At 40.0% G+C, this 11,912-nt stretch overlaps 1 long non-coding RNA gene across 2 annotated transcripts in view; it reads left to right on the top strand.

Moving 5' to 3' along the window:
• Window positions 1-22: 22 nt before the first annotated feature.
• The window catches only part of LOC122465582, a 65,883-nt gene continuing 53,993 nt past the window's right edge, over window positions 23-11,912 (top strand). The window contains exons 1-2 of one of the 2 annotated variants that reach the window (XR_006290524.1): window positions 23-206; window positions 5,289-5,379. This is a non-coding gene — a long non-coding RNA (uncharacterized LOC122465582). The remainder of the gene's footprint in view (window positions 207-5,288; window positions 5,380-11,912) is intronic. The other variant, XR_006290523.1, reaches the window with a different exon arrangement.

Here is an 11,912-nt window from a genome sequence, read left to right as displayed (position 1 = left end):
CAGGTGTGTGGAAAAGGAGGCCACAGGAATCCTCTCTCGTTCATGGCCTGTGTAGGGCTAGCCACAATAGCAGCCCTTTCTCTAAAGGGATCACAGGGACTGCTCTCTCCATATGCCCCAGAGGGGAGAAGATAGAGTCATAGTCTTCTTCTACATATGCCCATGGGCCAGTCATGCAGGGGCAAAACAGGATCCTCCAGCACCTGGTATGCATTAAGTATCTTGAGGAGAGATTGTGCCTTTCTAAGGCTGAATCTTACTAAAATTTCCCTGAGGCAGGGTTGAATGTGTTTGGATGTCCCTGGCATGGGGCTGTGCCTTGACTTTGAGCAGATTTTCAAAGGTATTTTGGCACCCAAATACCCTTAAAAATGTGGCCCTTTAAGCCTTTATTATTTTTAATCTGCAGAATTCGCTTCATTGTACACGTAGGTAGGAGTGCTGATGATGGAAACCATGCCTTTGGTGTCTGTTATTACTACTTCAGGCCAGGGGCTGCAACAGGACCCCCAGCCCCCGTAGTTGCAGCACCACTGCACATACTGGGGTGAGGGCAGGGAAAAGAGGAAAAGCAAACCATACTCAGCTTTGCTCTTGCTGTGTGCTTTGCAAGTTAAAAACATTTCCACTTAATGCCACCTGTAAAGAATCATCCAAATCAAGTAAAGATTTCTCAGTTGGAGAGGAAGGGAGAACACAGGATACAAGAAGAAGAGTGGTAAAAAGAAGCACATTCTGATGCTGGGAATTAAAAAAGTTTTCTCAGTTGGAAACCTAAACTTCAGAGACTTGAAGGGCAGTGTTGTGTGAACAGGGAATGTGGGAGTGGGCCTTTTAATCACTGTCTTGCATTCTGTGTTTGATCTAAGTTGGGATCAGTTGCTAGGTTCCAACATGTTCTAGAGGGAAAAAACATACACTCATCAGACCTGAAAGAAGATTCCTAAGACGTGAATAATTTTACCACTATTAACATATTATTGTTGAGCAGTATATGCTAATTGCTAACATGTGGCGGTATTTTGCCCGCAGATATATGTTTGCAGGTCCCAGTTGAAGGAACTGCATGAACATTATCTGAGGGCAGAAGTCGAGCCCGTTGGTACCTTCTTTTTTTGCTTTCTACTTGAGTCGAATCCTAGCACTCTCTGAGGTATAATAGTTTTATATCTCAGGTTACATTTGATGAGTTACTGTTCCAGGTGCCTAGCTTTTAAATCGCTCATACATTTGTGTTTTATATTAGGTGAATTGCAGTTCGTCTACCGTAATGTAGCTTGTCCTGTAAACAAGATTATGGGCTAGGGTCTGAGCACAGGAGGAGTCAGATGGCTGTTTTCACCTTCCTGGTTCTTAGGACTAGAGCTGGCCCCAATACATTAAAACCTGAGGCCAGACAGCTTTAAGTTCCATTACAGGTTTAGGATTCTACGCCAATGAAGGACTACTCCCAATCCACCACACTCCCTACTCCTGTGTGGAACAGCTGTGATTGGTATCTACAGCCATGCTCAAAACAAAGTTATTATAGAAAGCATGGTTCTGGACAGCAGGGAATTACAGTCAGCAACACCAGGCTCTGGTTACTGGTGTGTTAGTCATGTATTGTTTACATGCAAATAACATAGTAGTTCTACTCAAGCTCTCTCTGCCTTGTTAAGCAGAAGGATGCCCCAAGAAAAGGTGAGTTCAGAGACCTATGGCCCAGGCTGCTTCAAACAGGATTTTTTTTTTGATAGGCATTTGCAGCTAGGTTACTACCCCTTTGGGCTACCTGAGTGGGACAAAGGGGATGGAACCACAGGGAAACAGCACCAGGTTTACAGAGCTTCCAGAATATTGTCATCATCGTTTGAATGTTTAGGAAAGCTGAGAGTTTGTCTAGCTCTTATGTGGGTGTGTGGTAGGAGAGAGGGAGTAAGAAATCTCTGTACTCCCCCTGCCTTTATGGCCTGGAAAACTGCAGCTCCCACAGTCAGGGGAGCATAGTGTCTGCTCTCTGATTAGCACCCCTTTGCCCCCTGGGAGGCACACATTAGCTGAGCATGGTGGAGAGAAAGAGGGACTGTGGTCTGCCTTTTATACACTGGTCAGCAGAGCTGGCTGGCCATATAATAGGAGGGATTATGCTGCACTCCTGCAAAGTAGTGGTTGGCAAACACCCCGTGTGACCCAGGAGGTAGTTGCTGGTGCTCTCAGGGTGGTTCTATGCTGCACTGCTGCTCCCATTGCAGGTTGGCATATAACAGGCACAATCTAGCCACAATCACACTTTTTTCACCTGTTATCTCATGCTGGAGCCTCTACTCTAGATAGCATAAGAACTGTTAGAAATCTTTGGAACAAAGTCTGAAAGTGAAATTTTTCCACAACAATTTTCTTGCTTCCAATAGACAATTTTGATGAGAAATCCAGCCTGTTACAGTATTATCTGCCCCAAGCAAAAATCATGACTCAGGCCACTAAAAACCATGGCTTCATCCTTTCAAGCTTTTCCCTGCAGCCATGAGGGCTAGAAACTAATTATTTATAAAAAGTGGAAGCTCAGTTTCTCATGTAATCACATGACTCCAGGAGCAAACGCTTAAAGTTAAACACCAAGACTTGCTATAAAATCCGAGTATTGCAGTTGGCAAAATTTCTTTGTTGTCCTTAGCTGTGGTTTTTTTCTTGTCATGTGGCCTGTCAGACCCAAGAGGATCCATGCGGTTTATATTTCACTTGCTGCTTGTTCAGTGTCCATTAGACATTTTTAGTTTTGGGTTTTTTCCATTGCTGATTTTGACTGGTCATCTTAATCACATGGTGGGATTTTTTTCAAAATTGAAATTAGAGTTGATTTAGAAAATACATTTAAAATACAAACATGTAAATTAATATTTATATTTCTAAATAAAAAATGTTGTTTTTGAAAATTAATGATTTTTGAAACAACTATTTTTTCATAAAAATTCAGCAGAAAATGTAGATGAATGAAAAATCTTGAAAATGAATAGGGTGAAAATGCTTTTGAAAATGTTGACATTCCTGCAAATTTTATTTTGTGATTTTTCTTTTCCCCCTGCCAACAAGCTCCATTCATGAATATTATCTTTAGCTAAAGAAAGCCATGACTTTAGTTACCATCTTATTGTTCTGTACTTATACAGTTCCTAGCACAATGGGGTCTTGGTCCATGACTGGAGCTCCTAAGCTTATGGTAATACAACTAATAGGTGGTGTTGATGATGATAATTGTGACAGATGTGCTATTGCCAAGTAAAGGTAAGGTTTGTATTTGCATTTTGTGTCTAACTTTAGTTCTCTCTCTGTTTGGACCCCAATCCTGCAAACACTTACATGGGTGTTTAATTTTAAACACATGCATACTCCCTTTGACTTCAAGGGAATGTTTAAAGGTAAACATGTGCATGAGGCTTTGCAGGATCAGGGCCTCAATGTAGCTATGAACTGGCTTTAGATGAAACATCACTGCTTGTTGATGCAGGGTGGAATTTTCAGAAGTACTCAGCATTGACTGAGCACTGCTAGGGCAATGCTGAAAGCTTTTGAAAATCTGCGCAATGCAACACAGAGTCACAACGCAAGCCCCATCCTTCTCTACAAAGAACTGTAGGCTCACAAACAAAATAAAAAGAAATCACCATTGATTTCCTGAGACAAGTAATATCTTTTATTGGACCAACTTCATCAGCTCTGCATAGCTCAACAGCTTGTCTTTCTCACCCGCAGAAGTTGGTCGAATAAAAGCTATTACCTCACCCACTCTGTTTCTCTAATATTCTGGGACCAGCATGGCTAAAACAACATTGCAAACACTGGTTTCTTGACAGTATTGACTGGCATTTTCTGTTCTTCTGTATCTTTAAAATGAATTAAAGGGTCAGATTCTAATCTCCGTTACGTTTATGCAATCCAGAGTAACTACTAGTGTTATGGTTTTACCCGTGCTTAGTTTGTAATGAAAGAGGTGCTGGGGCTCAAGCAATTTTTTTACTTTCATAACTGGTGGGAGAAGCCCAGGGTGCCAGGGTTATGAACGGCCAAGCTGAGAGGTGCCAGGGCTCAGCCCTGGCACGAATTAAGCATTGGGTTTTACATCGTGTAAATTAGAGCTAGGTGGAATTTTTCACTTGAAACCTTTTTTCACCAAAAACTTTCAGGTTCAGGTCAATCGAAACAATTTGTGAAATCAGGTCAGTTTCAGTGAATTGTTTCTTTCAAGGAAAAAAATGTTTTAAAATGTTGGAATTTCCTTCAGTTTTAATTAAAAACAATTTAAAAAGCCCTTCATAATTGAAATGAAACTTTTTAAAACATTTCAGTTCACCAAAAATTTCTAAACATTTTCATTTTGAGTCAGCCCCAAACAATTCTCTCTTCACTCCCCTCCCCAATCTCCCTCCCCCCCATATTTTGAACCTGCCTCTGAAGCAGTGTTTGTTTTTTGGAGAGCTCTAGTGGAAAGGCACTATCAATATAAATGGGATACTGCAGTTTGGACACAGCCATGGGCTTATACAGCCCATTAACTCATGCTAATAATGGTTTTTAATACTCCAGGGATTTACCAGATAATGAAGATTTATTGTATAACCCAAGTCAGCTATCCCCTTCAGACCATCCCATCTCTCTCTTCTTCTCACACTGCCTTCAGCTATTACATAGTGTATTCTGCTGTCAATGGCAACATTGGGAATTGCATGTGTTTAGTAAGGACAAGACAGAGTCCCATGATTGCAAAACAACATAGATAAAATCCAGGGCCCATTGAAGTCAATGGGGACTTGTCTCATTGACTTCAGAAGGGATCAGGATTTTACCCTACAGTTGTGAAAAATTCATCTGCCACATCCAGGATCTGTACAGTTATTTATACTGCAATTTAAAAGAGTGCATTAAAAATAATAGGACCTTGTGAATCCTGGCTCAGATAAGGTGTTTAAAAGAGCTTTACATTTAATTGAAGACAAGATGAGATTCTCTTGTCTCTTAGTTCAGGGTAAAAAGGCATGAATTTCATAGACTAAATTATCAGCACTTTAAACTTAGTTTTTTGCTCCATTAGGTTATTACTGAAGGTTAGGACAAGCAGAGATCCTCCCACTTCATTGACCTGTGAACTTTGGTAAATCTTAAAATAGGAGTCATTGTCTATGGCATGATAGTGAATGACTTTCCTAAACTGAGCCATTGATTTTGTTGTAATATGAGGCGAGCAGTGTTTTCTAATAGATTTAAAATGTTAATTTGACACTGATGACATTTCTTGTCAATTTATTTTGCAGATTGAATACCAGATTAGTTGAAAATGATAATATGACAATGATAGTACCTACAATTATCACTGCATCTTTTCTACAAGCTTCAAATCCTCAGGTAAGAACTTGATTATTTCTTTTTCTTTTGTTGTTATGCTTCTTAAAAATAGAATCCCCTTTTCATATCTCTATGCAAAATTTCCTTGAGATTTTAATTAGAAACAAATATGTAAAAAGGATATAATGGATTTATAAAGTGAACCCTAAAATATGGTTCTGAGAAAGGAAGAAACCATCTGTCTGCTCCTCAGGATAGCCAAGGCACGTTTCTAATTGTGAGTGCTCTAGCAGAGCTCTGTAGTTTGTTTGTTTTTTTTCTTGTGACGGCTTCATGATTATTTCAGATCTCCCACTATGCAGATATCCAACCTCTTTATTTTGAGCCCTGTAGGATTTTGATGGGGGAAAGATGGAAATGTCATAAATCTACTGAGAACAGCTATTGCATCATTTTGGGTTGAATACAGGATCTTAAATTTTGACGCTTTTAGGATCTGGGTAGTAATCTGAACCACAAATTCTAACACTTGACAGCATCCAGACCAACCAGTCTAATTCTCACTGGGTTTCGTTCATGTTAGTTCACCCTTTTACTCTCCAATTTCTGTTTGTTGGGGTCCATCTGAGTCCCACCACACAACTCAAATTGTTACTCAGTTGAAACTCCTGAGTTTCACTTGGATTTCTACCAAATCTTTGCAAAATCAAACATCTTACATGTCTTCAATATGAAACAATAAATTAAACCAGCTTCACTCATAACTAGGCCTAAGGTTATTCAAACTGCTCGTGAACCTTAATGACATTTTTGCCAAAGCTGCTGAATTTCAGCTGTGTAAGAAGGAAAACCCCAAACCAGGTGCGTTTTGCATGTTTTGAGGAAAATGTATCACCCTGATCTGTTCATGAGCACTCGAGATCTGCTTGCCTCAGACAAACCTTGGCTGGGATATTTTAGAATGGACTTTTAGAATGCATCTTCCTCAGTATTCTGACTTCTACTGAGGCAGGTAAACCTCTCGGAATGCTATAGGCATTCTACAAGTTCAAGACGTTATGTAAGACTCCAGTTCACCAGTAGAAAATACATATGAAATATAGGTATACTGAAGACACTGTCACTTACCTTTCTAGAAATCACAGTAATTGACATGCTACACGAACTTGACTCATACTCAGCCTAATCTGATCTAGGTTATACCAAGGGAAAAAACTAAGATCTTATTCAACCATGAACTTTTATTTTTGAGTACTTGTTGTAATCCTTCAGCGATTGCCATTTAGCAACATTTACCATATCATGTTGTTGGCAGTTATTTACTAATCTGAACATAGGGAGAGCTGTGTGAAAAATTTGCATTGTGTTCTTCTTGAGACACAGTGCCTCCTAGAGCAAATCCTTGGCGGTGTACCATACAGGCCTGTGTCTTAAAGAAGCAACGTAGCCCTTAAAGAGGAAAACTGGAGGCATGTGCAAACTTTTTATATTAATCAAGAAGTTTTATCTTTGAATAATTGCCAGCATTTCCATCTCTTCGGTGTCAGAATCTCTTTCTACACTTGTAAGGGACAAGAATAAAATATATCCTTTGCTGTTCCCAAAAAAGCTCCATGAACTCAAGTTAACTTAAAGCAAGTATTGAAATCTAAATTGAATTCTGAGCAGCACTAAATAAAATGTCATCGATCTAAAGTCAATAAATGTCTGTAAACAGAAATTACCCCCATTAAAAGCCTCCTGATTTGCAATGGCTTTAGTAAAGATCGATGCTGTGAGGGGCTGAGCTCCCTTAATCCACAATGACCTCAACAGGAGTTGGTACACTCAGTACTTCTCATGCTGTGAGGTGCTGAGCATTTTACAGGATCAGCCCTGTAGATGGCTCAGCAAATGTAACTACTGGTGTAAACAAATTGTCCAGAGGTACACAATCAATTGGACAAAAAGTGTCAAACTACTTTTGACCTTTAAAAATTTGCATCATGCCAGCAGCTGGCTTTGCCTGCAGGGTCTCTAAGTCTAATGAGACTATTGTGACCAAAAAAAGACAATTAGCATAATAGAATAATCACATACACAAACAAGAGACTTTACACTCAGATCAAAATCTGAGCAAGGCAGTAAATCTACATTTCTCTATGTTCTAGTTAAACTCAAAATGATGCTCCATGTAATTATTCTTTTACTTTTTGTTTGCAACATATTTTACTTACAGACACACAGTGTTTGCAACATATTTTACACACATACTCACTACACTAAAAGAATATTAAGTTTGCAAAGTGAAGCACTCAGAAGTTAGGAAATGCCAGAACAAAGGTTTCCTGAACAACCTTAATGGGACCCCTTTGCCCAACCAGTTTTGTACTCCTTTGCTCTTCCCTCATTTTCTTTGCCCATCCAGTCCCGTTTTCCCCACGCCACCCTAAGTCTCCATCCCCGTTTCCTTGCCCCTCCCCAGCCACCATTCCTCCCAGGCTACTTGTCCCAATCTGCTCCCCTTTATCACCTCCAGATGTGGCTCTTGGATGCTCTGGATTCAAAGCAGGCACCTTGTCAGTGGAGAAGGTTTTGGAACAACTTGATAAATTTAACAGTAATAAGTCACCAGGACCAGATGGTATTCACCCAAGAGTTCTGAAGGAACTCAAATATGAAATTGCAGGACTACTAACTGTGGTATGTAAGCTATAATTTAAATCGGCTTCTGTACCAGATGACTGGTGGATAGGTAATGTGATATCAATTTTAATAAAAAGACTCCAGAGGAGATTCTAGCAATTACAGGCCAGTAAGCCTAACGTCAGTACCAGGCAAATTGGTTGAAACTACAGTAAAGAACAGAATTATCAGACACACAGCTGAACATGATATATTGGGGAAGAGTCAACATTGCTTTTGTAAAGAGAAATCATACCTCACCAATCTATTAGAATTTTTGAAGGTGTTGAAAAACATATGGACAGGGTGATCCAGTGGATATAATGTACTTGGACTTTCAGAAAGCCTTTGAAAAGGTTCCTCACCAAAGGTTCATAAGCAAAGCAATGGACAAAAGGGAAGGTCCTCTCATGGATCAGTAACTGGTTTAAAAAATAGGAAACAAAGGGTAAGAATAAATGATCAATTTTCACAGTGGAGACAGATAAATAACAGGATTCCCCAAGGATCTGTACTGTTCAACATATTCATAAATGATCTGGCAAAAGAAGTAAACAGTGAGGTGGCAAAGTTTGCAGATGGTACAGAATTAATGAGGATGCTTAAGTCAAAAGCTGACTGCAAAGAGTTACAAAGGGATCTCACAAAACTGGGTGACTGGGGCAATAAAATGCCAGATGAAATTCAGTGTTGTTAAATGCAAAGTAATGCACATTGGAAAATATAATCCCAACTATACATACAAATGATGAGGTCTATTTATGACTCAGGAAAGAGACCTTGAAGTCAGGGTTCAGCCGATTGCCATATTTGGGGTTGGGAAGGAATTTTCCTCCAGGGCAGATTGGAAGAGGCCCTGAGGTTTTTTTGCCTTCCTCTGCTGCATGGGGCACAGGTCACTTGCTGGAGGATTCTCTGCACCTTGAAGTCTTTAAACTTTATTGAGGACTTCAATAGCTCAGACATAGGTGAGAGGTTTATTGCAGGAGTGGGTGGGTGAGATTCTGTGGCCTGCATTGTGCAGGAGGTCAGACTGGATGATCATAATGGTCCCTTCTGACCTTAATGTCTATGAGTTCTCTGAAAATGTCAGCTTTTTTGACTGTTGCTGAAAAATGAGGAAACAGAACATTAGGAACTATTAGGAAAGGGATTGATAATAAGACATCAAATATCATAATGCCACTATATAAATCCATGGTATGCCCACACCTTGAATACAGCATACAGTTCTGGTTGCCCCATCTCAAACAGATATATTAGAATTGGAAAAAGTACAGAGAAGAACAAGAAAAATGATGAGGTGTATGGAACAACTTCCACATGAGGAGAAATTTTTAAAAGACTCAGACTGTTCAGCTGGTAAAAGAATCAACAGGGAGGGGCCTATAAACTCATGAATGGTGTGGAGAAAAATAACACTTTTTTTATTCACTACCACATCACACAACACAAGAATCAGGGGTCACCCAGGTTTAAAATAAACTAAGGAACTAACTTCTTCACACAACACACAGTCAACCAGTGGATCTCATTACCAGGGCATACTGTGAAGGCCAAAAGTATAACTGGGTTAAAAAAAAAATTAGATAAGCTCATGGAGGCTAGGTCCATCAATGACTATTAGCCAAGATGGTCAGGGATGCAACCCATGCTCCAGATGTCCCTAAACTTCTGACTGCTAGAAGCTGGAACTGGAGATCAGGGGATGGATCACTTGTTAATTGCCCTGTTCTGAAGTCTCTAGTGCTGGCCACTGTTCTAAGACAGAATACTGGGTTAGATGGACCATTGGTCTGGCCCGGTATGGCCATTCTTATGTTCTTCTCTACACTCTCTGGACCCACCAGGGAGGTCTTTGAGAACACCAGAGAGGCAGGCTCTCCGTTCAGGTGCCAGGACCCAGACCTGGCAGAACCTGAAATATCCCAGCCAGACCTGCAATTCCAGGGAAAGTCCTGCTCATCCTCTGGCTGGAGCATGTCCAGTGTCTATGGAATCTTTGGGGAACTTCACTGCAAAGTTCTAGCAAGTCTGTACTGAGAATGTGTGAAATATGATTAGTCAAAAACTTATAACTTGGCCAAATTTGGGAAAATTTTCATGAGGAGGACAAAAGGCACATCCCCCCAACACAAAGGCCAATCTCTTCTTCCGCCCTTCACCCACCACGAAATTTCAAGACCCTATTCCAAAGCATGGGGGTGCCAGAGCAGTTCAAAGAAAATGTTGCCAGAATTTTTTAATGTTGGCAAAACAGTGTATTTTCTCCTAGCATTGTTCTCAGAAATGGCTGAACTGTTTAGTCTGAAATTAAAATGGCAAAACCCACACAGCCTGAATCAGACAGCTAGTGTGGAAAATTTCAGCCCAAACTGTTAGTTTGGTAAAGTTATAAGCAACTGAAAACAGTGTTTGATAATGGCAAGCGTTGGGCAACTTTAATGATGGGCACCACTCCCAGCCCTATAATATGTATCTAAAACCTTATGGAATTAAGAAAATCTTTACTTAATTAAGTTAAACCTTATTGATTTAGGTTTAATATCTTTGGGGTCCATTATATTAAAAATGCAATTGTGTATGTGGCTTTGTGGAACTGTAGCATCCTCTCCTCCTAGAGGAATTAGATAATGTAATTCCTCTGGTTATCAGCCCTTTGAAGCTACACCCTGGAGAGGTTTGCATATTCTAGTTCAAACCAGATTCTCCAGGAACTAACAGCCAAAGAAAGGATTTTTGGATAAATAGCCTGGTTTTATACAGGCTCATGGCCTTCTTCCTGGTCCACAGAGAGCCTCAATGCTTGGAGAAACGTTGGAAGGACTGGGCTTCCTGAGGCCCCCATAAGATTGGGTGAATGTTCTGAGCTGAAGCTGTGATGAATTTGAAACCACAAGGAAACCCGTTGGATGGGGTTTTGAAGGACAGGTCCTGCCAGAGCCCATGTTTGAATTGGGGTAACCTCTAGTAAGCTTATTAGCATCTTTGTAGGTTCCTCTATTGTTTTAAATAAGTCTTCTCTGTACTGCTTTTACCTTAAGAACAAAATAGGTTTGCATAGGACATGCTATGTGGTACCTTAAACTGTGGGCAATTTCTCTGTTGTTAGTCTCTGACGAGAAAGTAAGCAGGCCTGCTTAGACAGAATCTTTGGCTGGGAGATTACAATATAGTTGGGGCTGCTCCGGGAAATATCCCAGTCAGAAGGGATAGAGATGCATGTCTCCATTCAAGAGAGATGACAGCAGATGAGCCTGAAGCCTAGGGTGGGTGTCCTTGTTTGATCCTAGAGGGGAAATACAGGTGCAGTTGCCCTGAACTGTGACACATACATATAGAGTGTGTGTACATGCACGTGTGTGTACACACACACACATTTTTCAAAAAGAATATTTTCATAATGGTCATGTAAAGAGAGATGCCAACTGCAGAACCATATGTAACAAATAACTTGTCTCATATGGAAAAGGTTCAGTATCATTTTGTATACTAAGATTTTGGGGGTTACTTTAAAAAGGGATTTTAGCATCAGCAGGTGGGTGATCATTAAAAATAAGGGTTTTATTTACAAATAGAGATAGCCAATTAGTGAAATAACTGATATCACAAGTAAAGAAACATTGCTTGGCTTGCTTTGATTCCTGGCACCGTATTATTCATTATTTGTGGATGTTTGGACCACTGCCATGAATTTCTGAAAGTGTTGGCAAAGCCTAGGGTTTCATTAATTTCATAATTTCATAAAACTCATAAGCAGTGAGAGACTGTGTGAGAGAATGTTACCAATCTACTAGCTGAAGGACCTTCTGAAGAACTCCAATATAAAAACCCCCTGTCCTTTACATAGTAAATAAATGTTGCAATTTTGATTCAAGAATATGCAATAATTTGTTGTTCCTGTTCATTTTTCTTCTTTTTTAAAAAAA

This window comes from Chelonia mydas, chromosome 4, assembly GCF_015237465.2.
Source record: "Chelonia mydas isolate rCheMyd1 chromosome 4, rCheMyd1.pri.v2, whole genome shotgun sequence".
Classification (NCBI taxonomy): Eukaryota; Metazoa; Chordata; order Testudines; family Cheloniidae; genus Chelonia; species Chelonia mydas.
Note: the sequence above shows the minus strand (reverse complement) of the source record. Positions and strands in the feature narration are given on the sequence as shown.